The sequence below is a fragment of the Salmo salar genome, chromosome ssa16 (assembly GCF_905237065.1).
Source record: "Salmo salar chromosome ssa16, Ssal_v3.1, whole genome shotgun sequence".
In the NCBI taxonomy this organism is placed as follows: Eukaryota; Metazoa; Chordata; class Actinopteri; order Salmoniformes; family Salmonidae; genus Salmo; species Salmo salar.
In genome coordinates, this window is record NC_059457.1 from 77,384,687 (window position 1) to 77,411,866 (window position 27,180).

General features: G+C 44.9%; 1 protein-coding gene and 1 non-coding gene across 3 annotated transcripts in view; one reads left to right on the forward strand and one right to left on the reverse strand.

Annotated features, from left to right (window-relative positions):
• LOC106574938 (interleukin-1 receptor accessory protein-like 1-B) overlaps positions 1–27,180 on the reverse strand; it is a 332,683-nt gene that overhangs the window by 251,877 nt on the left and 53,626 nt on the right. The gene's annotated exons all lie outside the window — the stretch shown is intronic.
• On the forward strand, positions 2,011–2,085 carry trnaa-ugc (transfer RNA alanine (anticodon UGC)). The gene has a single exon. It is a non-coding gene; the product is annotated as a tRNA-Ala (tRNA).

Consider the following 27,180-nt stretch of genomic DNA (forward strand, 5'->3'; position numbering starts at 1 on the left):
AAACTGAAATCTTTGAGGGGGGAAAATGAAAAATAAAAATCTTACAATAACCTGGTTGCATAAGTGTGCACACCCTCTTTTAACTGGGGATGTGGCTGTGTTCAGAATTAACCAATCACATTCAAACTCATGTTAAATAGAAGTCATTACACACCTGCCATCATTTAAAGTGACTCTGATTAATCACAAATAAAGTTCAGCTGTTCTAGTAGGATTTTCCTGACATTTTCTTAGTTGCATCTCAGAGCAAAAGCCATGGTCCGCAGAGAGCTTCCAAAGCATCAGAGGGATCTCATTGTTGAAAGATATCAGTCAGGAGAAGGGTACAAAAGAATTTCCAAAGCATTACATATACCATGGAACACAGTGAAGACAGTCATCATCAAGTGGAAAAATATGGCACCACAGAGACATTACCAAGAACTGGACGTCCCTCCAAAATGTATGAAAAGACGAGAAGAAACTGGTCAGGGAGGATTCCAAGAGGCCTACAGCAACATTAAAGGAACTGCAGGAATTTCTGGCAAGTACTGGCTGTGTGCTACATGTGACAACAATCTCCCGTATTCTTCATAGGAATGGGCAATGGGTAGGGTGGCAAGACGGAAGCCTTTTCTTACAATGAAAAACATCCAAGCCCGGCTGAAGTTTGCAAAAACAAACATCAAGTCCCCCAAAAGCACGTGGGAAAATGTGTTATGGTCTGATGAAACCAAGGTTGAACTTTCTGGCCATAATTCCAAAAGGTATGTTTGGCGCAAAAACAACACTGTACATCACCCAAAGAACACCATACCCACAGTGAAGCATGGTGGTGGCAGCATCAGGCTTTGGGGCTGTTTTTCTTCAGCTGGAACCGGGGCCTTAGTCAGGGTGGAGGGAATTATGAACAGTTCCAAATACCAGACAATTTTGGCACAAAACTTTCAGGCGTCCGTTAGAAAGCTGAAGATGAAGAGGAAGTTCACCTTTCAGCACGACAACGACCCAAAGCACACATCCAAATCCACGAAAGCATGGCTTCACCAGAAGAAGATTAACGTTTTGCAATGGCCCAGCCAGAGCCCAGACCTGAATCCAATTGAACATCTCTGGGGTGATCTGAAGAGGGCTGTGCACAGGAGATGTCCTCGCAATCTGACAGATTTGGAGCGCTTTTACAAAGAAGAGTGGGCAAATATTGCCACATCAAGACGTGCCATGCTAATAGACTCCTACCCAAAAAGACTGAGTGCTGTAATAAAATCAAAAGGTGCTTCAACAAAGTATTAGTTTAAGGGTGTGCACACTTATGCAACCAGGTTATTGTGAGTTTTTTATTTTTTATTTTTCCCCCTCAAAGATTTCAGTTTGTTTTTCAATTGAATTGTTCACGTTATAGGTCACATTAAAGGTGGAAAAAGTTCTGACATGATTTATCTTTGTCTCATTATTTTACATCACAAAAACCTGGCATTTTAACAGGGGTGTGTAGACTTTTTAAATCCACTGTACATACAGCTCTAAACTGCAAAGCCATGAATTTCAGCCAAGACCGGCCATTTAATCTAAGCAGTCATCAACGAAGAGCCGGAACGGAGAAAGCCCTAGCTGCACCAGGGGTCTGTTCCAAACCAATTTACCCACAAACTGTCCAAAAAGAGCCTCTGAAGCACATTTTGCTGCTTAACTACACAGAATGGAATATTCAACACATCAGGCCCTTTGGTACAGGGTAAGCTTTCAAATCGCCTGAACAGTCACTTAATATGATACAGCAAACCAAATGTAGTAATATAGTTGTTTATATTCCTTTGAGAAGAGAGGAAACGCTATTTGCACACACTTTACCAACTGAGCCGTGTGGCTCAGTTGGTAGAGCATGGTGTTTGCAACGCCAGGGTTGTGGGTTCGATTCCCACGGGGGACCAGTACCGAGAAAAAATGTTTGAAATGTATGCATTCACTACTGTAAGTCGCTCTGGATAAGAGCGTCTGCTAAATGACTAAAATGTTTAAAATGTTGTTTTGGCCTCCCTGTGGCTCAGTTGGTAGAGCATGGTGTTTGCAACGCCAGGGTTGTGGGTTCGATTCCCACGGGGGGCCAGTACGAGGAAAAAAATAAAAAGGGATGAAATGAATTGAAATGTATGCATTCACTACTGTAAGTCGCTCTGGATAAGAGCGTCTGCTAAATGACGTAAATGTAAATGTAATATGGGAGGTTAAAGAAACCCTTAAACTCTTATTTTTCTGCATGATACCCTGGCCCCACTCCTGCTTTTTTAAAGCTGGAAAAAGTATTCTAGACTTCACTATGGCCGTATCCCATGGGGTGTTCTTAAAATGTTTATGAAAACACCAAGCACTGCAGAAATAGGATGAAGTCAGTTTATGTGCATTGAAGCATTTAGATAGATTTATTTACGCAATGCAGACACGCATGTGGATAATGCATTTAAAATCATTGAGTATGGCACAAAAAAAGTTAGAAAACGTATTTCCATTGTGGTCCTCTTTAATAAATCAAATGAATAAATAAACGCTTGAGCTGCAAATAGGTGAGAGAAGACAGGGATGAGACATTATTCTTCAGCCATTGTGAGGGAGTGACTGACAGCACAGTAGGCAGAGTACAGTAGGCAGAGAAGTACACCTATTGGTTTGGATGGGATAAATCAGTACTTGTCCCTGGATAAGCCATTTCACAAATCACTGTTGGGATTAGAGAATCAAACTAAAATACCTTCTCTATAAAACAGATTAAAAACATAAACACCATTAAAACATAAACACTGCAGTGCCTTCAGAAAGTATTCACACCCCTTTACTTTTTCACATTTTGTTGTGTTACAAAGTGGGATTAAAATGGATTTCATTGTCTTTTTTTTTTACCAACGCTCTTCACAAAATACTCTGTAACGTCAGTGGAAGAAACAATGAAACGAATATATCTTGATTAGATAAGTATTCAATACATGTTAGAATAACCTTTGGCAGCCATTACAGTTGGGAGTCTTCCTGGGTAAGTCTGGAAGAGTATTGCACACCTAGATTGTACAATATTTGCACATTATTATTTTTTAAATTCTTCAAGCTCTTGGTTAACTTTGATCATTGCTAGATAGCCCTTTTCAAATCTTGCCATAGATTTTCAAGACAATTTAAGTCAAAACTGTAACTAGGCCACTCAGGAATGTTCAATGTCATCTTGGTAAGCAACTACAGTGTATATTTGGCCTTATGTTTTAGTTTATTGTCCTGCTGAAAGGTGAATTTGTCTCCCAATGTCTGGTGGAAAGCAGACTGAACCAGGTTATCGTCTAGGATTTTGCCTGTGCTTAGCTTTATTCCATTTCTTTTTATCATAAAAACTCCCTAGTCCTTGCTGATGACTAGCATACCCATAACACCACCATGCTTGACAATATGAGTGGTACTCAGAGATGTGTTGTGTTGGATTTGAACCCAAACATAACACTTTGTATTCAGGACATTAAGATAATTTCTTTGCCACATTTTTTGCAGTTTAACTTTAGTGCCTTATTCCAAACAGGATGCATGTTTTGGAATATTTTTATTCCGTACAGGCTTCCTTCTATTCACTCTGTCAATTAGGTTAGTATTGTGGAGTAACTACAATGTTGTTAGTCCATCCTCAGTTCTCTCCTATCACATCCGGCAACTGAGTTAGGAAGGACGCCTGTATCTTTGTAGTGACTTGGTGTATTGATACACGGCCCAAAGTGTAATTAATAACTTCACCATGCTCAAAGGGATATTCAATGTCTGCTTTTTTTTTTTTACACATCTACCTTCTTTGTGAGGCATTGGAAAATCTCCTTGGTCTTTAGGGTTCAATCTGTGTTTCAAATTCACAGCTCGACTGAGGGACCTTACAGATAATTGTATGCCTCATTCAAAAATCATGTTAAACACTATTGCACACCGAGTGTATCCATGCAATTTATTATGTGACTTGTTAAGCACATTTTTACCCCCCCTAACTTATTTAGGCTTGCCATAACAAAGGGGTTGAATACTTATTAACTCAAGACATTTCAGCATTTCATTTTTAATACATGTGTAACATTTTCTAAAACACATTTCCATTTTGACATATTGGGGTATTGTGTGTGGGCTAGTGAAAAAAACAAAACAATTTAATCCATTTAAAATTCAGGCTGTAACACAACTAAATGTGGAAAAAGTAAAGGGACGTGAATACTTTCTGAAGGCACTGTATGAATTTCAAAAGAAAATGCTGATTCAAAAGCCTCAGATTGAAATTGGTTTTGTCATCTCCCTTAGAAATGAGAGATTTCATATTTTTAAATGTATCAATGTCATGCTTGGGCTGTAGCAGAATACTTCTCTACATGAAAAGTGAAGGTGGATAGGAAGCAGAATCCATTAGTCTTACTATGTCTGACTGCTTCCATTGTTTTCCCTTCTCGCTGCAGATATCCCACCTGAAGCATGTTTAAGGCAGAGAAAGGCTTGCATAAAAAGATGAGCAGTGGGTTGCGTCCCAAATTGCACCCTATTGCCTATGTAGTGCACTTCTTTTTACCAGAGCCCTATGTGGCTCCCTACGGGCCCTGGGCCTGGTTTCCCAAAAGCATCTTAACACTAAGCTCATCGTTAGAACTTTCGCAGGAACATCGTTAAATCTCTGAGCTGTTTCCTAAAACCATTGTTACTAAAGTTGCACTTGAAAAAGACTATTTACCGACTGCGTCAGACCACTCGTAGAACAGCTAAGTGCGTCGTTAGATGCTTTTTTGCTCTTTATACACAGAAGATCTCCGCTAAACACAGAATCAAGACGTTTATCTGTCTCTTCGTGATGGCCGATAACTTCAGAACAAAATTGAGTACGAATACAAAGTTGCCAATGTCTTTGCATTTGTTACAAACCAAGGATAAAAAGATGCTTCAAATGAAAACTGAGAAGACCACATTAAAAGATATAGGCCTACAGCGTAGGCTACTTGCCTATATATTTCAGTCATATTAAAATCTATTTAATGTGAATTCAATTGAGTTCTATTTAGCTAATTGTAGGCTACTGTCTGTAATTTTCCCCTCAATATCCAGGCTGTATCACAACTGGCCATGATTGGGAGTCCAATAGGGAGGCGGACAATTGGCCCAGCGTCGTCTGGGTTTGGCCAGCGTAGGCCGTCATTGTAAATATGTTAAATAAAGGTTAAATAAAAAAATTAAAAAAATATATATATTCCATGATGTGTAACAACGTGCGCAATGATCTGCCAAATCTTGATTTTGTGCATTTTCATAGGATAATGCTTACAAGCATTAGAATAATCTGCCTAAATATTTGCAGCCATAGGTGGTAATATCCCTCTAGAAGCTAATCCGTCATCAGCATTGTGGAACAATACTAATGTTAAGGTAAGATTTGAGTGGAGAAAGTTGATCCGGGAGCAGCATTGCCTTTGCTTCGATCCTTTCATTATTGACACGTCTCAATGACGCACTAAAGCGAACGTTCTCTCTGTGTGGTATTTTAGGAAACACCTGTTACATCTTCTGCTGTTGTAGGAACAATGCATCGTTAAAACACTCGTAAGCCTAAATTCCATCGCTATCGGGAAACCAGGCCCTGGTCATTAAATGTAGTGCAGAAAATAGGGAAGAGAGTGCCATTTGGGACACAGCCATGGACTCAACAGGAAAGGGTGCAAGCCAAAGGGGGAACAGAGCAGGCACAGCCAATACATGGGATTTGATGGAGGGTTTGGGGGATGTAGAAATGGACACTGGGATTGAGGAGGTTGAGGTCATGGTCCCATAAGGCTCAATATGAGGCAAACATGAGCCAAATTCTCAGAGCTAATCGTGCCGATTGAGCAGATCCACTGGTATTTGGATAGTTCAAAAAAGGGCATTTTATTTCCTCGTCTTTTTATTATTGTGAAAAGTGTGGGGTGAATTCTAAACTGCAGCATATCTCTTTCAAGCCTATCCTTTTCAAATGCCTCACAACATCAAACATTTATGGCCCTAATTTTCCAAAGCCAACTTCTGCAGAATGCCCCGGTAGTATTCCTCTGTCTCTAAGAGATGAATATGACAGAGAGAAGGAAGCAGAGACCAGGGAGCAGTTGTGAATAGAAAATACCAGATCAATGAAGTGTGTGTGTGTGTGTGTGTGTGTGTGTGTGTGTGTGTGTGTGTGTGTGTGTGTGTGTGTGTGTGTGTGTGTGTGTGTGTGTGTGTGTCCGACGTGAGGCTCTGGCTACACTCGAGTGTTGTTCTATCAGCTCAGATCAGACCACACCCCTCCCACCCTCCCTCCCTCCCGCTGTCCCTCCCTCCCTCCCGCTGTCCCTCCCTCCCTCTCGCCGTCCCTCCCTCCCTCCGTCCCTCCCTCCCTCTGTCCCTACCTCTCTCCCACTGTCCCTCCCTCCCTCCCTCCCTCCCTCCCTCCCTCCCTCCCTCCCTCCCTCCCTCCCTCCTCCCCTCCGTCCCTCCCTCCCTCCCTCCCTCCCCCTCCCTCCCTCCCTCCCTCCCTCCCTCCCTCCCTCCCTCCCTCCTCCCTCCCTCCCTCCCTCCCTCCCTCCCTCCCTCCCCCTCTCTCCACCTCCCTCCCTCCCTCCCTCCCTCCCTCCCTCCCTCCCTCTATCCCTCCCTCCCTCCCGCCATCCCTCCCTCCCTGGAGGTGTAAGTCTGATCTGAGCTGAGAGAACAACACTCGGGTGTAGCCTGAGCCACCCGTCGGACGAACACACACACACACACACACACACACACACACACACACACACACACACACACACACACACACACACACACACACACACACAGGGACATGGAAGGACCTCGACTGAACGTGGCTACATTCACATGAAACCATTAACAACGTTATTGAGGGGAAATTGTCATTCTAACCATGATTCAGTGACATAGAGGTCACTTATTTTCCAAGACAGGTCATTGTAAATGCAGTAACTCTCCACCACCATTTACTACAGGAAACTAAGTGTCTACTACTGTCTTATGTATGAAGTCCTACACTGTTACTGTCCTATGTATGAAGTCCTACACTATTACTGTCCTATGTATGAAGTCCTACACAGTTACTGTCTTATGTATGAAGTCCTACACAGTTACTGTCCTATGTATGAAGTCCTACACTGTTACTGTCCTATGTATGAAGTCCTACACTGTTACTGTCCTATGTATGAAGTCCTACACTGTTACTGTCCTATGTATGAAGTCCTACACTGTTACTGTCCTATGTATGAAGTCCTACACTGTTACTGTCCTATGTATGAAGTCCTACACTGTTACTGTCCTATGTATGAAGTCCTACACTGTTACTGTCTTATGTATGAAGTCCTACACTGTTACTGTCCTATGTAAGAAGTCCTACACTGTTACTGTCCTATGTATGAAGTCCTACACAGTTACTGTCCTATGTATGAAGTCCTACACTGTTACTGTCCTATGTATGAAGTCCTACACTGTTACTGTCCTATGTATGAAGTCCTACACTGTTACTGTCTTATGTATGAAGTCCTACACTGTTACTGTCCTATGTATGAAGTCCTACACTGTTACTGTCTTAAGTATGGAAAACAGTCCTACACTGTTACTGTCCTATGTATGAAGTCCTACACTGTTACTGTCCTATGTATGAAGTCCTACACTGTTACTGTCCTATGTATGAAGTCCTACACTGTTACTGTCCTATGTATGAAGTCCTACACTGTTACTGTCTTATGTATGAAGTCCTACACTGTTACTGTCCTATGTAAGAAGTCCTACACTGTTACTGTCCTATGTATGAAGTCCTACACAGTTACTGTCCTATGTATGAAGTCCTACACTGTTACTGTCCTATGTATGAAGTCCTACACTGTTACTGTCCTATGTATGAAGTCCTACACTGTTACTGTCTTATGTATGAAGTCCTACACTGTTACTGTCCTATGTATGAAGTCCTACACTGTTACTGTCTTAAGTATGGAAAACAGTCCTACACTGTTACTGTCCTATGTATGAAGTCCTACACTGTTACTGTCCTATGTATGAAGTCCTACACTGTTACTGTCTTATGTAGGAAGTCCGACACTGTTACTGTCTTAAGTATGGAAAACAGTCCTACACTGTTACTGTCTTATGTATAGTATGGTAACACAACGTCCTACATTGTCACTGTCTTATGTATAGTATGGTAACACAACGTCCTACATTGTCACTGTCTTATGTATAGTATGGTAACACAAAGTCCTACATTGTCACCGAGTTTGGGAAAGCCTGAGTTAAGGTACAGCAGCATGCTATGAGGAGGATGCAACAGGACCATGATACCCAGGCTCCACTCTAAAAGTCTGTCAGTCTGTCAGAACCTCTTCATTGGAACATGTGACACTGTCAAACTGCCCCGGTCCTCTTATCTATCCTGTCACCTATCCTGTCACCTATCCTGTCACCTATCTTGTCACCTATCTTGTCACCTATCTTGTCACCTATCCTGTTACCTATCCTGTCACCTATCCTGTCACCTATCCTGTCACCTATCCTGTCACCTATCTTGTCACCTATCCTGTTACCTATCCTGTCACCTATCCTGTCACCTTTCCTGTCACCTATCCTGTCCCCTATCCGGTCACCTTTCCGGTCACCTATCCTGTCACCTATCCTGTCACCTTTCCTGTCACCTATCCTGTCACCTATCCTGTCACCTATCCTGTCACCTATCCTGTCACCTATCCTGTCACCTATCCGGTCACCTATCCTGTCACCTATCCTGTGGCATCCCTACAGACCTACTCTACACACCTATCAGTTTAGCAGCTATTACACCATATGTACACCGTTTACATTCCACTGCGTGGCATTTGCTTAAGATAGTGAAAGAGCCATTTTGTTTAACAGAGTGAAACGTCGAGGAGAGAGAACAAGAGAGGAATATAACTTGTAAAGGAAAGTAAAGGTCATGGCGATTGATGAACTTCTCAGGTCAGGTAGCATCAAATTGAACATTGATCATTCCAGCATATGGATCAATCTAATCAAGGCCCATCTACACCTCTCTCTTAATACAGTCATTTGTCTACGGTGCTGGGCACCTCTGATGTCTGCTAGCACCCAACAACATCCAGCACCTTCCAGCACCAAGTGGGCATCAGCTATTGTGCAGCGCTAAATGAGCCTTGCAGTCAGACACACTTGGCGCTTTAGTTCTGTAAATAGGTTTTCTAGGGCTGAACACTTGCTCCCTAAATGGCATAAACAACCCAAAAGAAAACTAGCTTCTGTTCAAATGAATTTTGATTCCTTCCCACTGCGCAGAGGAGTCTCGAAAATAAATATTTTGAATTGCAGTTTGTGGCCCTGAGCCACCACTAGACACACTGTAATATGATTCTAATGGTTATTGTCGTCCCTAAGCTTTTCTATATGCTCTTTGAACATCTGGCGCCAAGCACAAAGACATACTTATAACACAAGATGATATATACAGGCTTTGAGGGTGTTTAAGGGTGGCATATTTGAATAACGTGTGGAGGAGCCAATCAGGGTATAGCTTTTGGACTCCCATCGAAGCTCCAATTCCCCACCTCTGACTGAACCTGACCCCATGAGTTGCTCTTCCATGGTGGGCAGAGTTTGAGGCTCAGGGGCCGACTAAGATGACAAGGTCTTGGCCCTTCTCTCGGACCCCCCCCCCCACTACACTGCCCCTGGTCTGTGCCTTTGTTCTGGGAGCTAAACAAAAGGGAACAAAGAGAATCTGGCACACCGAGGCAGCACTTCTCAAGACAAAGGAACTTCACAGGAAGTTGTCTCAAGGTCTAACGCGGGATTTAATAAAAAATAACCCGCATCATCAATAACCTGCATCATCATCTCGATTCCAAAAAACAACCTGAAAAGACTGTTGTAGTGTTGCTCCTCAGTCTGCTTGGTCCATTAGAGGAAGAGATAGAATCCTGCTGTCATGATGATGTCATGTCAACACAAACATGGCACAGAGAAAAAGTCTACTTGTCATGCAAAAGAGACATCTTCCAAATGGCATACAGTATGACCATTAGTTAGTACAAGATGTCTATCCTCCTCCTCCTCCTTCCTCTTCCTCTTCACCTTCATCTTCTTCCTCCTCCTCCTCCTCTATCAACACTGATCAAAGCAGAGATGTAGTATTTTCTGCATCTCTAACATCCCCACCTCCCCTCCTTTCTGTACTTGTGCACGTGACATTAAAACTTGAAACATGAATCTTCCTCCCTTCACATTATCTTCCCCTTCACATTATTTAGACCCTCCACCAAAACGACTCCTAGCACCCCCCCCCCCAAAAGAAATCCCCAGTGTCCCAAATGGCACCATCTTCAGTGCACTAAATCAGGAATAGTGCTCCATTTGGGAAGCAGCTTGTCTGTCTTGACCTTCCTCAGCTTCTCAAACACTTTCTCTGGCATAAACACAGATACCGTGCTCTCTCCAATCTCTCTGCTATCAAAAGATATGCGGATGCAATCTCTCTGTTCCGCACGATGCCGTGCCAGGAGCCCTGAAGGGGGGTGGGACCGTCCTTACTCCCCCGGCGGCCATGTTTGCTGTCGTCTCCCAATTTGCATCATCCCGAAAATCTGTGGGTGCCGATCTTCACCGGGTCTGATAGGTGGGCTTGGGGAGATGTTAGAGACGGGCGAAATGGGAGATGGGGCGGCTGGGTGATGGTGAGGTGTAGAGGGGTAGAGCTAGCTGCCTGCCTGCGCCGGGGAGGGGAGGGCCAGGGAGGGAGAAGGAACAGCTGGATACAGCATATGGAGCTGGCATGGTAGAGAGATGCTGGGTCGACTCGCCAGGACCCCAATCACTGTGATGGATGCTGGGCACGCCACGCTGTGGAGATCCACCATCCAAACTCCCACAGCATGGGGAGGGGGGTAAACCACCGGACAGACAATCCTACTGCTCAGCTCTGTTTACATTGCTAACACACACACACACACACACACACACACACACACACACACACACACACACACACACACACACACAACAACAAAAAAATCCCAAACAATGGAAATACACAATATCCCCTTCAGATGAGGTGTTCACTCTCTTCAATAGAAATCACAGTCGGTTTTCTCCCTCCAAAAACCTGTAGAATGTGGTCCCTTTTTCTTAGAACTAACCTACATAAATCTAGCAAATATTACTGGAGATCAAACACCATTTTACTTGTGCTGTCTCCCTCCTGGTCAGAATAACCAGCCTCCTGAGCGCATACTAGCACGTCTAATAAAGTGGCAGACTGAAACAACACAGACACTGCTGCCTCATCTTGGTGCTCTAACAAACTGGAACAAATCAACAGGGCAAGACTCCCCTCCCCAAGCCTGTACCACAGACACAACGCCTTGCCCCAAGCTATCTTTCTCTAGCAGCCCCAAAGACTCCATGTCTCATTGGTCGGAGGTCAAAATAAGCCATTATGTTGATATTTATATATAGGCATTTATACATACAGTACATGATACATATCAACGCACACATGTACTGTATACACACGTAGGCTGAAATATGCTGTGCATACATAAATGACACAAAACATTACATGCATAAGTAAGAATGCAGTGCATTTATATATACAGTACTGCATATACCATACACTACACACATACATAATGAACACATATGGCCATACAGTAGAATTGTGATTTGTTTTCAATGCACTGATATGGCATGCAGTGTAGACATGACTCGCTCTTCTGTACTGTGAGGGTTTTTCATGTACAGTAATAGACAGGTCAGTGTACATAGCTGTCACAGTAAAAGACAATGCATGTCACCTCCAGACAGTGACACATACCATGATGCTCCTCCTACTGTCATCCATGCCAACGTGTCCTCCGCAGCCTAACCAGCTGTGTCAGGGATAAAGCTACAGTAGAGAGATGTGCTGTCCCTAGCCTGATCCCAGATCTGCTGACTCCGATGGAAAAGAAAGTGGTGAGGCCTCCCGAGGGGCACAGTGGTCTAAGGCACTGCATTGCTTGAGGCGTCACTACAGCCCAGGGTTCGATCCCAGGCTGTGTCACAGCCGGCCGTGACCGGGAGACCCATGAGGCGGCGCACAATTGGTCCAGTGTCGTCAGGGTTAGGGGAGGGTTTGGCCAGCAGGAATTTCCTTGTCCCATCATGCTCTAGCGACTCATTGTGGCAGGCCGGGCGCCTGCAAGCTGACTTCGGTTGACAGCTGGACAGTGTTTCCTCCGACACATTGGTGCGGCTGGCTTCCGGGTTAAGCGAGCAGTGTGTCAAGAAGTAGTGTGGCTTGGCAGGGTCATGCTTCTGAGGACGCATGGCTCTCGACCTTCGCCTCTCCCGAGTCGTACGGGAGTTGCAGCGATGGGACAAGACTGTAACTACCAATTGGATACCACGAAATTGTGGAGAAAAAGGGTGAAAACAAAACAAAACAAAGGAAAAAAGAAAGTGGTGGAGATGTGACATGCTTCTCCATTAAATACTCAATTAATTCATTAAAAACTGTAATGTTTCGGTCGTGGTGGAACTTCATCAGACCGAGGATTCCAACTTCTATGGTCATTGTCTTTGGCAAGACAGTATGAACAGATCTGGGACCAGGCTATCCTGGCCCAATAGAATTCCCAGCTGTCCTACGACTAGTATGGAGGCAGAACACACGCTACTCAGTGGCGATTTTAGCATGTAAATCTTGGTGGTGCAAACCCACAAAAATGGGGATGCATGCCAGCAAAGCCACTACAAAACACAACACAACACTCAATAATACATTAATTGCACTTTAACGGTGACAAACGGTACCCACAAACTGTTAGGGCCTACATAAAGCTGTCCCAACAGCAGAGTCCCAACACTATTCCCAACACCTTACCACTGCTACACCTGACTATCTGCGGAGCCTTGTCTGGCAGCGAAACAAAAATATATAGCTGATATGGCTGACTTGCTAACCTCTACAGGATTGGTGTCCCCCCCCCCCCGTGGAACGGTTGAGCTAACGTAGGCTAATGTGATTAGCATGAGGTTGTAAGTAACAAGAACATTTCCCAGGACATAGACATATCTCATATGGGCAGAAAGCTGTCCAATTTACAGTAGCTATTTCAGTGAAAGAATACCATGCTATTGTTTGAGGAGTGCACAGTTATGAACTTTTAAATGTATTAATAAACCAATTAGGCACATTTGGGCAGTCTTGATTCAACATTTTGAACAGAAATGCAATGGTTCATTGAATCAGTCTAAAACTTTGCACATACACTGCTGCCATCTAGTGGCCAAAATCAGAATTGTGCCTGGGCTGGAATAGTACATTATGGCCTTTCTGTTGTATTTCAAAGATGATGTATTGGGTCCGATCCTGAAGAGGTTGAAAACAAATGTGGTTTCTAATGACAATTGAGATGTACAAACTATGGGATAAGGGGACGACAAGCGGATAAGAGGCGATCCGTAATTTTGATTAAGACATTAATGAGCGAGCCAGGATGGACGTAGTCAATATAACTATTTGTTCAGCACTTTTGAAATGTACAGCGACAGAATTCCGAACATGGGCCGTTCTTACAGTATTTTCCCTATACCCCAAGACAGAACCGCACGATAAATAAAGGGGGCATATAAGCAGACAATTAAAGCTCTTACAATATTCAATGATTACATTTCTGACTGATGGCAGCCCATTCTTGCATAATCAATGCTTGGAGTTTGTCAGAATTTGTGGGTTTTTGTTTGTCCACCCGCCTCTTGAGGATTGACCACAAGTTCTCAATGGGATTAAGGTCTGGGGAGTTTCCTGGCCATGGACCCAAAATATCAATGTTTTGTTCCCCGAGCCACTTAGTTATCACTTTTGCCTTATGGCAAGGTGCTCCATCATGCTGGAAAAGACATTGTTCGTCACCAAACTGTTCCTGGATGGTTGGGAGAAGTTGCTCTCGGAGGATGTGTTGGTACTTGATGATCCGATAAATGGTTGATTTAGGTGCAATCTTACTGGCAGCAATATCCTTGCCTGTGAAGCCCTTTTTGGGCAAAGCATTGATGACGGCACGTGTTTCCTTGCAGGTAACCATGGCTGACAGAGGAAGAACAACGATTCCAAGCTCCACCCTCCTTTTGAAGCTTCCAGTCTGTTATTCGAACTCAATCAGCATGACAGAGTGATCTCAAGCCTTGTCCTCGTCAACACTCACACCTGTGTTAACGAGAGAATCACTGACATGATGTCAGCTGGTCCTTTTGTGGCAGGGCTGAAATGCAGAGGAAATGTTTTTTGGGGGATTCAGTTCATTTGCATGGCAAAGAGGGACTTTGCAATTAATTGCAATTCATCTGATCACTCTTCATAACATTCTGGAGTATATGCAAATTGCCATCATACAAACTGAGGCAGCAGACTTTGTGAAAATTAATATTTGTGTCATTCTCAAAACTTTTGGCCACGACTGTACATATCTCCCTGGCATATGACATAATTTATGCAGTAGCATATAAGACATTTTTGGACCTTGTTGTGCTTTGATCACTTGAATAGGAAGGTGGTGCGGCGGTCCTTCGTGGGCAAATTTTGTCATCAAACTTTGTCAGCATAGTGCCATTCTCTGGATTTATGGTGCATTCAAGACAACTGGGAACTCAGAAAAAAACAAGGTTGAATCCTGACGACGTCAGCGATCTTCAGGTCATAGTTCTAGAAAGAGGCCCGAGTTCCCGGTTTACAATTCCGAGTTGGTTGACCGTTCAAAACATATTTCCGAGTCTGAGCTTGTTTTTTCCCAGGTTCCTAGTTGTCTTAAACTCACAGAAGTCAGATTTTGCAGTTCCGAGTTAACAGTTGTTTTGAGCACGGCAGAAATCATGATTCATTGACAGCATGGCCAATGTTGAATGTTTATCCTTTTAAGCTTGGAAAAGAGACACTTAAATCCAGACTTGGGACCACACAGCCACTCCACTGAATAGCGGACTAGTGATTGCTTTGCAATGTTTGCAGTTAGCCACTGATTCCTTCCAAACCAGTCATTGTTGAATTTGCAATTTCCAACTTGTTGTGTAATGTTTATGTCCAATGGCCGATGCGCACCTATACATTTTATCTATAATTTCTCTTCATTATATCTCTTCATATGACAAGGATTGAAAAGGATTTGCCGACTTGATTCATGATGATGACTGCTAGCTAAGATTTTGATTCAATCCAATCAAAGCTACTGTAGATATGACGTGATTTCACGTCATTTTATCTTTGGCCAATGACTTTGAGCCTTATTGGATGGGCACTTCTATTGTAACTCTATGGCAGCACCCAAGGGGCTTGAATTTTTTAGCTCTAGCCTTACTTTTGGCGGTGAGGTAGTGTCCCCATGAGTGACAGAACACTGAGCCAATCACGGCGCAAATAGAGAACATTACTAGCTCCTACGCTCCATATTTTCCACTGGCTGCCCCACAAACACAGAAAGCACTGAGCTAGGCTGAAATTTTGGAGCTGCCTTACTCAAGAAAGCAAAAAAGAGACCATGTTTGTATGCGGCTTAATTTCCTCAATGATTTTTCAATTTTTTTTACATTGTTTTCAAGATGATATGTGAAATGTATTAATCCCAAAACAACATGCAGAACAGGCACCCCCCACCTGCCCTGAATGACGGGTCATCACTGCCGCTACCACACGGTGCATTAAAGAGACGGGTTTATCCAGTGCTAAAATCAACCTGGATTAACATGTATTTGCCGTCACAGTGGCCTTGAAACAATCATACATAAGTAGACGTTTCCATTTTTCAGATAGAGGACAGTGGTTGGTGGTGAGGAGGGGGGTGGATGGTTACAGGGAATAGCCCCAGGAGAGGAGGGGGGTATACATTTACAGGGAATAGCCCCAGGAGAGCAGGGGGGTAGATGGTTACAGGGAATAGACCCAGGAGAGGAGGGGGGTAGATGGTTACAGGGAATAGCCCCAGGAGAGGAGGGGGGTAGATGGTTACAGGGAATAGACCCAGGAGAGGAGGGGGGTAGATGGTTAGAGGGAATAGCCCCAGGAGAGGAGGGGGGGTAGATGATTACAGGGAATAGACCCAGGAGAGCAGGGGGGTGGATGGTTACAGGGAATAGACCCAGGAGAGGAGGGGGGGTAGATGGTTACAGGAAATAGACCCAGGAGAGGAGGGGGGTAGATGGTTACAGGGAATAGACCCAGGAGAGCAGGGGGGTGGATGGTTACAGGGAATAGACCCAGGAGAGCAGGGGGGTGGATGGTTACAGGGAATAGACCCAGGAGAGCAGGGGGTGGATGGTTACAGGGAATAGACCCAGGAGAGCAAGGGGGTAGATGGTTACAGGGAATAGACCCAGGAGAGCAGGGGGGTGGATGGTTACAGGGAATAGACCCAGGAGAGGAGGGGGGTAGATGGTTACAGGGAATAGACCCAGGAGAGCAGGGGGGTGGATGGTTACAGGGAATAGACCCAGGAGAGGAGGGGGGTAGATGGTTACAGGGAATAGACCCAGGAGAGCAGGGGGGTGGATGGTTACAGGGAATAGCCCCAGGAGAGCAGGGGGGTGGATGGTTACAGGGAACAGACCCAGGAGAGCAGGGGGGTGGATGGTTACAGGGAACAGACCCAGGGCAGTTGGTTGAATAACAGATGTGCATTGAGGGCTTTGCTACGGCCAGGTCCTTGGGTACGATGAGGAGCTTACAGCACAGCACTACGAGGCCAGAGTGGGCAACATCACAGAGACACTGAATCCCTTTGATCTGAGAGAGAGAGAGGAGAAGAGAGGACGGGAGCAGAAGGTAGAGGAGGGAAGGGAAGGGATGGGAAGGGAAGGGAAGAGGAGGGGAGAGGAGAGGAGAGGAGAGGAGAGGAGAGGAGAGGAGAGGAGAGGAGAGGAGAGGAGGGGAGAGGAGGGGAAAGGAGGGGAAAGGAGGGGAAAGGAGGGGAAAGGAGGGGAAAGGAGGGGAAAGGAGACGAGACAAGAGGAGATGAGATGAGATGAGGAAAGGGGTGAGGAGGGGTAGCTCTGTTGGTACAGAACATGGAACGAGGGGGGAGCGAAGGAGTGATGGAGGAGAAAAGGAAAGGATATTCCATGGTGGCTCAATCCAGTGAAAAATATAAATAAATAGAGAAAGCTGGTACCACGAAGCAAAGTGAAAGGGATGGGAGGGGAGGGTGTGATTGGTTAAAAAAAGGAACAAATGTGCACTGTGCCCCGAATGATGTTTTTTTTTGTGCCAAGCGCCGCGGTGCTATGCAGCTGCGGAGGAGGGAGGGAGAGTGGGTGGCAGGAACCCTTCAACCAAAATAAAGCCTTTGTGTCACTGCTGCCCTTGAACACTGCTTAATCAACAGCTCACTACCAAGCAGTTAGCTACATCATTCAACCTGAACTAAATTAGATATAATGTTCAACAGAGGTGAAATCAGCCATACATAGTCTTAATGCATGTTGAATCAAGCAATGATCAAGTTCAATTCCCTGAAAGTGAAAGCTTCAGTTTAAGAGAATCGTGACTTTCCTGCAGTCGGTCCAAAATCTACATGTGGTTCTCATTCATTAGCTTGCTACTGACTGCCAGAGTCTGCAGAGCAATATTCATCCCTGTATGGGAGGGTCATTTATAATGTAAAGAGAATTATGTGGGGGGTGGACAGGATTTGGGCAGCTCACTTATTGTCCGCCTCACATGTATTGGCCCCCGTCTCAACACTTCAAGGAGCAATTAATTACCCAACAATACAACTCCTCTCTATGCCAGTGTTGGAGAATTGGTCTGCATTTCAACAGGTTAGATTTATTTGCAGTTATGCTTGTGTGACTTGGTTTTGGGACACAATACCATTGAAACACTAACAATAATGCAAAATTAAAAATGTCCTTCAAACTTCGTCTGTGTCTGCAAAATCTGCCTATTTATTTGTTCAAACTTCTGAATTGTTACTGGCAGTGTGCATGCGTGTGTACTGTATGTACTGTAAGCGTACATGTCTGTGTGTACACCTGCCTGTTTCTCCTCTCTTCCACCTCTGTCACTTCTAGAAAGCCTCAAGTGTACAACAACAACATCTAAAGTGAAACATGGACGACGTTTTGCCTCAGACTCGACGTGGGACCCACAACCATTGAGAATGACAAACATCATGGTGGACAACGTTGTCACAATGGGGCAGAGACACGTTTGCACGGTTAAGCCAGGCAGCGAAGTTGACTTCCCCGTTTCAAAACAGGTTTCTGGAGTATGAGTGCTGTTTTTCAGGATTCCCAGCCAAGCGAGGCAGTGTTGCAGTCCTACTCCGTACTGTGTGCCTACAGTTCTAATGTTGTAATTGTAAACCCTAACTCCAGAGGAGTACATTATAAAACAGTAAATCTACAGGAAACTACAGTACCATACCTAGCAATTACCCTGATGTCGCAGATACTATGCAGTTATACACTGTCAGTGCTGGTTTGATTTCCATACTTATAGCGGTATGGAGCCAAACGCAACAGAATTACACCATTACAGAAAATGATGTTGGGCTCTCTATGACACTCAATTATTTCTAAGCCAAGAAACCTCTCTGCTTCTCTTACTGTTTTAAAAGCCTCCAATCCACAACAAAATGCCTCATTTACCACCTCATTGTCCCTCTCTAACTTGGTCTCAAGAGAAAACCCTGGCATCAAACCACTGTTGACAAACGGCACGTTGTCTACAGTAAAAGTACATTGACATCCTGTAATAACGAAGAGCCTTGACTGTATTGCCCTGCACCTCATATTACTAGTCTATCACTTGTGTGTTATTAGGGGGGACCATGCTGTCCACATTCCCAGAGGAGACTACAACATGTCAGATAGGCGTTATAATGGGGCGTCTTGGGGCCATCATGGTGGTAGTGGCATCATGATGCTAGTGGCATTATGGTGGCCCGAGGGGGCACTGACGTCCCCTGCAGCTCTTTTTAGTCCCAGCAGCAGGTAATTGGCACTGTGCCTCCCCCCAGAGCAGCCTTGCTCTCTCCCTGGAGAAGGCCTACACTCTCTGGATACTACAGAATGGCATGCACGCTGCTTTGTATGCCAAACCCTTCATCCAAAGAGAGAGCACTGTATTGTGAAAAGCTGAAACGCTTCAATTATTGAAAGGTTTGAGGACCTGGTATGCTTCCTTTTTTGGGGGTCAAGGATAAAGATTAGATTTTTGAAGAGGATGAATGGTTGTCATGTGAATACAAAGAATTTCTCCAACCATTGCACACATGAGCATACCTGGATTCTTGCAAAGCATTGCATGGGTAGTGAGTGATAGGATAATGGTATAGAGAGCTATCATTTCATTTACAGTATGTTCTGGAATGACACCTGATGAGAGTCAGGTGTGATGTTTCCCACTTTGGGAGGCAGAAAGAGACAGAGAGAAAGAGACAGAGAGCGAGAGACAGAGAGAGAAAGAAAAAGAGAGAGTGAGAGAGAGAGCGAGAGAGAGAGAAAAAGAGAGAGAGAGAGAGAGAGCGAGAGAGAGAGAGAGAGAGAGAGAGTGCACAGTAGGTCTAATGTAGCTTCCGTCCATGTTAACAATATAAGCCAAGAGGCTTGACGTGACTGTGTAACCATGGCAACATCAATCGAAGTAGGTCGATATTAGATTCAATTATGAAATGCTAGCGAGCTAACAAGAATACTCAGATCTTTAGAGTGTCAAATGGTAAAATGTCTAAATTGTAATCATCCTTGATATCAATGATTTACAATAAGCTGACATTCTAGAAAAGGCACTATCAAGACTAAACACAGAACATCCAATTATTTGCCCTTCTCCGTCCACAAAATCATTGTAGACAAAATCATCACACAGATTTGATACACGTAATTGAGTCGACCATGCATTAATCAATACTTTTTTGCCCTATCCTGTTGAGGGAATGATAACCCATAGTGCAGCACAGTACAGAAAGACTAAAAAGAACTGTCTTTTGGGTGTTCCGCCAATGTGATGCTCAGGGGAAAGACTGAACACCTGAATACCACAGGCTTGATTTTTACTAACAAAAACATCATAAACTACATGCAAACTGAGTGGTGGAAAACAACCAAAATAAACCAATTAAATACAACAAGGTTAAGAACAAAAGGTCTGATCATGGGCTGGTTCTCCGTAGGGTTAAAAGCGGCTTTGGATTGTTGACGTCTTATCTGCACCAACCAGATCCTCCGCCTGCTGACATGGGCCAATCACAAGCACCTTAAGGTTTATAGGCTAATCTTAGAGACACCGTGGTCCAGAACGCCACCGCAATCATACCTGGCCCCACTTCATCAACACCATGCCAGTCACAAGAGACAAGTACCGGAGCTCAGCACAGATAAATACACTAGTAACTCAAGTCAACATTACTGCATTGCCATGTTGCAACATCACATAAAAAGCCATAAGGCTGCTAAATAGTTCATTAAATGGTTACGTAGACTATCTGCATTGACCTTATCTTGCACTGACTCTACGCACATTCACAAGACTATATATATATATATACACTACATGCAGACTCACTCACACACACACACACACTACACTGACCCTCTCACAGGGTTTCAGGTGCTTTCGTAAGATGGGCAGGGAATCTGCTGTCCTATGTTCTGGGGGAAGTTGGTTTCACCATTGGGGTGCCAGGACAGAGAAGAGTTTGGACTGGGCTGAGCGGGAGCTGGAGGGCCAAGAGACCAGAGGTGGCTGAATGGAATACTCGGGTTGGGGTGTAGGGTTTGAGCTTCAAATCAAATCAAATTTGAATGGTCACATACACGTGATTAGCAGATGTTATTGCGGGTGTAATGAAATGCTTGGGCTTTTAGCTCTGACAGTGCAGTAATATCTAACAAGGAATATCTAACAAATTACACAACATATACCCAATGCACACACGTCTAAGTAGGAATGAATTAAGACTATATACATATGGACGAGCGATGTCAGAGCAGAACGGACTAAGATACAGTAGAATAGTATAGAATACAGAATATTCATATGAGATGAGTAATGCAAGATATGTAAACATTATTAAGTGAATGCAATACCATAGAATAGTATAGAAAACAGTATATACAGTTGAAGTCGGAAGTTTACATACACCGTCAGTTTTTCACAATTCCTGACATTTAATCCTAGTAAATATCCCCTGTCTTAGGTCAGTTAGGATCACCACTTTACTTCAAGAATGTGAAATGTCAGAATAATAGTAGAGGGTGATTTATTTCAGATTTTATTTCTTTCATCACATTCCCAGTGGGTCAGAAGTTTACATACACTAAATTAGTATTTGGTAGCATTGCCTTTAAATTGTTTAACTTGGGTCAAACGTTTTCAGTAGCCTTCCACAAGCTTCCCACAATAAGTTGGGTGAATTTTGGCCCATTCCTCCTGACAGAGCTGGTGTAACTGAGTCAGGTTTGTAGGCCTCCTTGCTCGCACACGCTTTTTCAGTTCTGCCCACAGATTTTCTATAGGATTGAGGTCGGGGCTTTGTGATGGCCACTCCAATACCTTGACTTTGTTGTCCTTAAGCCATTTTGCCACAACTTTGGAAGTATGCTTGGGGTCACTGTCCACTTGGAAGACCAATTTGCGACCAAGCTTTAACTTCCTGACTGATGTCTTGAGATGTTGCTTCAATGATGCCATCTATTTTGTGAAGTGCACCAGTCCCTCCTGAAGCAAAGCACCTCCACAACATGATGCTGCCACCACCGTGCTTCAAGCCTCCCCCTTTTTCCTCCAAACATAACGATGGCCATTATGGCTAAACAGTTCTATTCTTGTTTCATCAGACCAGAGGACATTTCTCCAAAAAGTATGATCTTTGTCCCCATGTGCAGTTGCAAACCGTAGTCTGGCTTTTTTATGGCGGTTTTGGAGAAGTGGCTTCTTCCTTGCTGAGCAGCCTTTTAGGTTATGTCAATATAGGACTCATTTTACTGTGGAAATAGATACTTTGTACCTGTTTCCTCCAGCATCTTCACAAGGTCCTTTGCTGTTGTTCTAGGATTGATTTGCACTTTTCGCACCAAAATACGTTCATCTCTAGGAGACAGAACGCTTCTCCTTCCTGAGCGGTATGACGGCTGTGTGGTCCCATGGTGTTTATACTTGCGTACTATTGTTTGTACAGATGAACATGGTACCTTCAGGCATTTGGAAATTGCTCCCAAGGATAAACCAGACTTGTAAAGGTCTACAATTTTTTTCTGAGGTCTTGGCTGATTTCTTTTGATTTTCCCATGATGTCAAGCAAAGAGGCGCTGAGTTTGAAGGTAGGCCTTGAAATATACTGCTCAAAAAAATAAAGGGAACACTTAAACAACACATCCTAGATCTGAATGAAATAAATAATCTTATTAAATACTTTTTTCTTTACATAGTTGAATGTGCTGACAAGAAAATCACACAAAAATAATCTATGGAAATCCAATTTATCAACCCATGGAGGTCTGGATTTGGAGTCACACTCAAAGTTAAAGTGGAAAACCACACTACAGGCTGATCCAACTTTGATGTAATGTCCTTAAAACAAGTCAAAATGAGGCTCAGTAGTGTGTGTGGCCTCCACGTGACTGTATGACCTCCCTACAACGCCTGGGCATGCTCCTGATGAGGTGGCGGATGGTCTCCTGAGGGATCTCCTCCCAGTCCTGGACTAAAGCATCCGCCAACTCCTGGACAGTCGGTGGTGCAACGTGGCGTTGGTGGATGGAGCGAGACATGATGTCCCAGATGTGCTCAATTGGATTCAGGTCTGGGGAACGGGCGGGCCAGTCCATAGCATCAATGCCTTCCTCTTGCAGGAACTGCTGACACACTCCAGCCACATGAGGTCTAGCATTGTCTTGCATTAGGAGGAACCCAGGGCTAACCGCACCAGCATATGGTCTCACAAGGGGTCTGAGGATCTCATCTCGGTACTTAATGGCAGTCAGGCTACCTCTGGCGAGCACATAGAGGGCTGTGCAGCCCCCCAAAGAAATGCCACCCCACACCATGACTGACCACTGCCAAACCGGTCATGCTGGAGGATGTTGCAGGCAGCAGAACGTTCTCCACGGCGTCTCCAGACTCTGTCACGTCTGTCACGTGCTCAGTGTGAACCTGCTTTCATCTGTGAAGAGCACAGGGCGCCAGTGGCGAATTTGCCAATCTTGGTGTTCTCCGGCAAATGTCAAATGTCCTGCACGGTGTTGGGCTGTAAGCACAACCCCCACCTGTGGAAGTCGGGCCCTCATACCACCCTCATGGAGTCTGTTTCTGACCGTTTGAGCCGACACATGCACATTTGTGGCCTGCTGGAGGTCATTTTGCAGGGCTCTGGCAGTGCTTCTCCTGCTCCTCCTTGCACAAAGGCGGAGATAGCGGTCCTGCTGCTGGGTTGTTGCCCTCCTACGGCCTCCTCCACGTCTCCTGATGTACTGGCCTGTCTCCGGGTAGCGCCTCCATGCTCTGGACACTACGCTGAGAGACACAGCAAACCTTCTTGCCACAGCTCGCATTGATGTGCCATCCTGGATGAGCTGCACTACCTGAGCCACTTGTGTGGGTTGTAGACTCCGTCTCATGCTACCACTAGAGTGAAAGCACCGCCAGCATTCAAAAGTGACCAAAACATCAGCCAGGAAGCATAGGAACTGAGAAGTGGTCTGTGGTTACCACCTGCAGAACCACTCCTTTATTGGGGGTGTCTTGCTAATTGCCTATAATTTCCACCTGTTGTCTATCCCATTTGCACAACAGCATGTGACATTTATTGTCAATCAGTGTTGCTTCCTAAGTGGACAGTTTGATTTCACAGAAGTGTGATTGACTTGGAGTTACATTGTGTTGCTTAAGTGTTCCCTTTATTTTTTTGAGCAGTGTACATCCACAGGTACACCTTCAATTGACTCAAATGATGTCAATTAGCCTATCAGAAGCTTCTAAAGCCATGACATCATTTTCGGGAATTTTCCAAGCTGTTTAAAGGCACAGTCAACTTAGTGTATGTATACTTCTGACCCACTGGAATTGTGATATAGTGAATTATAAGTGAAATAATCTGTCTGTAAACAGTTGTTGAAAAAATTACTTGTGTCATGCACAAAGCAGATGTCCTAACCGACTTGCCAAACTGTAGTGTGTTAACTAGAAATGTGTGGAGTGGTTGAAAAACAAGTTTTAATGACTCCAACCTAAGTGTATGTAAACTTCCGACTTCAACTGTACATATGAGACGAGTAATGCCAGATATGTAAACATTATTAAAGTGACTAGTGTTCCATTCCTTAAAGTGTCCAGTGATTTCTAGTCTATGCCTATAGGCAGCAGCCTCTAATGTGCTAGTGATGGCTGTTTACCAGTCTGATGGCCTTGAGATAGAAACTGTTTTTCAGTCTCTCGGTCCCAGGTTTGATGCACCTGTACTGACCTCGCCTTCTGGATGGTAGCGGGGGGAACCGGCAGTGGCTCGGGTGGTTGTTGTCCTTGATTATCTTTTTGGCCTTCCTGTGACAATCGGGTGCTGTAGGTGTCCTGGAGGGCAGGTAGTTTGGCGTTGGGCAGACCACACCACCCTCTGGAGAGCCTTGCGGTTGTGGGCGGTGCAGTTGCCGTACCAGGCAGTGATACAGCCCGACAGGATGCTTTCAATTGTGCATCTGTAAAGATTTGTGAGGGTTTTAGGTGACAAGCCAAATATCTTTAGCATCCTGAGGTTGAAGAGACTCTGTTGCGCCTTCTTCACCACACTGTCTGTGTGGGTGGTCCATTTCAGTTTGTCAGTGATGTGTACGCCAAGGAACTTGAAGCTTTCCACCCTCTCCACTGCGGTCCCGTTGATGTAAATAGGGGGGTGCACCCTCTGCTGTTTCCTGAAGTCCATGATCATCTCCTTTGTTTTGTTGACATTGAGTGAGAGGTTGTTTTCCAGGCACCACACTCCCAGAGCCCTCACCTCCTCCCTGTAGGCTGTCTGGTCATCGTTGGTAATCAAGCCTACTACTGTTGTGCCATCTGCAAACTTGATGATTGAGTTGGAGGCGTGCTTGGTCATGCAGTCATGGGTGAACTGGGAGTACAGGAGGGGGCTGAGCATGCACCCTTGTGGGGCCCCAGTGTTGAGGATCAGTGGAGTGGAGGTGATGTTTCCTACCTTCACCACCTGGGGGCTGCCCGTCAGGAAGTCCAGGACTCAGTTGCACAGGGCAGGGTTCAGACCCAGGGCCTCAAGCTTAATGATGAGCTTGGAGGGTACTATGGTGTTGAATGCTGGGCTAAAGTCAATGAACAGCATTCTTACATAGGTATTCCAGATGGGATAGGGCACTGTGCAGAGTGATGGTGATTGCATCGTCTCTGGATCTATTGGGGCGGTAAGCAAGTTGAAGTGGGTCTAGGGTGGCAGGTAAGGTAGAGTTGATATGATCCATGACTAGTCTCTCAAAGCACTTCATGATGACAGAGGTGAGTGCTATAGTCATTAAGTTCAGTTACCTTTGCCTTCTTGGGTACAGGAACAATGGTGGCCATCTTGAAGCATGTGGGAACAGCAGACTGGGATAGGGATTGAATTGAACAAGGCCTGCTGCTGCCAGCCCCAGAGCATCTCCTCATGTTGAACAATGCCTGCTGCTGCTGCTGCCAGCCCCAGAGCATCTCCTCATGTTGAACCAGGCCTGCTGCTGCCAACCCCAGAGCATCTCCTCATGTTGAACCAGGCCTGCTGCTGCCAACCCCAGAGCATCTCCTCATGTTGAACCAGACCTGCTGCTGTTAGCCCCAGAATATCTCCTGATGTTGAACGAGGCCTGCTGCTGCTGTTAGCCCCAGAGGATCTCCTCATGTTGAACCTGGCCTGATGCTGCCAGCCCCAGAGGACATCCTCATGTTGAACCAGGCCTGCTGCTGCTGCTTCTAGCGCCAAGAGGACCTCCTCATGATGAACCAGGCCTGCTGCTTCTAGCCCCCAAGAGGATCTCCTCATGTTGAACCAGGCCTGCTGCTGCTGCTTCTAGCCCCAAGATGACCTCCTCATGTTGAACCAGGCCTGCTGCTGCTGCTTCTAGCCCCAAGAGGATCTCCTCATGTTGAACCAGGCCTGCTGCTTCTAGCCCCAAGATGACCTCCTCATGTTGAACCAGACCTGCTGCTGCTGCTTCTAGCCCCAAGAGGACCTCCTCATATTGAACCAGGCCTGCTGCTGCTGCTTCTAGCCCCAAGAGGACCTCCTCATGTTGAATCAGGCCTGCTGCTGCTGCTTCTAGCCCCAAGAGGACCTCCTCATGTTGAACCAGGCCTGCTGCTGCTGCTTCTAGCCCCAAGAGGACCTCCTCATGTTGAACCAGGCCTGCTGCTGCTGCTTCTAGCCCCAAGAGGACCTCCTCATGATGAACCAGGCCTGCTGCTTCTAGCCCCAAGAGGACCTCCTCATGTTGAACCAGGCCTGCTGCTGCTGCTTCTAGCCCCAAGAGGACCTCCTCATTTTGAACCTGCTCTCCTCTTGTCAGCACTTTGATAAATAATTCACCGGCCAGAAGAGAGAGAAGCACTCTGATCGGCAAGAGGGACCAACCAGGGGTAGGTAGTAGCACTTCTCCTCCTCCAACATTTAATTACTTCTTATTAACACAACACAGCCAAGAATCCATTAAACATTACAGGCTCTTCATCGAGAGAGGAGATGGTAGATGAGAGACAGCATGCAAGGCAATAACGTGTGTTCAATATATGATGATGAAGTGGGTTATTGTTTAAGGTTTGTCTTTAATAAACGGTCAATCTGCAGTTGCGACATACATTTTTGGATTCAGAAATGAATTATATATACTGTACCCATTGATTCTTGAAAAATATAACTTACAAATGGCTCATGAGCTTAATTCAACTGTTGTACCCCATCAGAATGTTAGAAATAACAACATAATGGATGGTATGTAACATACAAAGGCCTATACTGTAATGTTAGAAATAACAAGGTAATGGATGGTATGCAACATACATAGGCCTATACTGTAATGTTAGAAATAACAAGGTATTGGATGGTATGTAACATACATAGGGCAATACTGTAATGTTAGAAATAACAAGGTAATGGATGGTATGTAACATATATAGGCCTATACTGTAATGTTAGAAATAACAAGGTAATG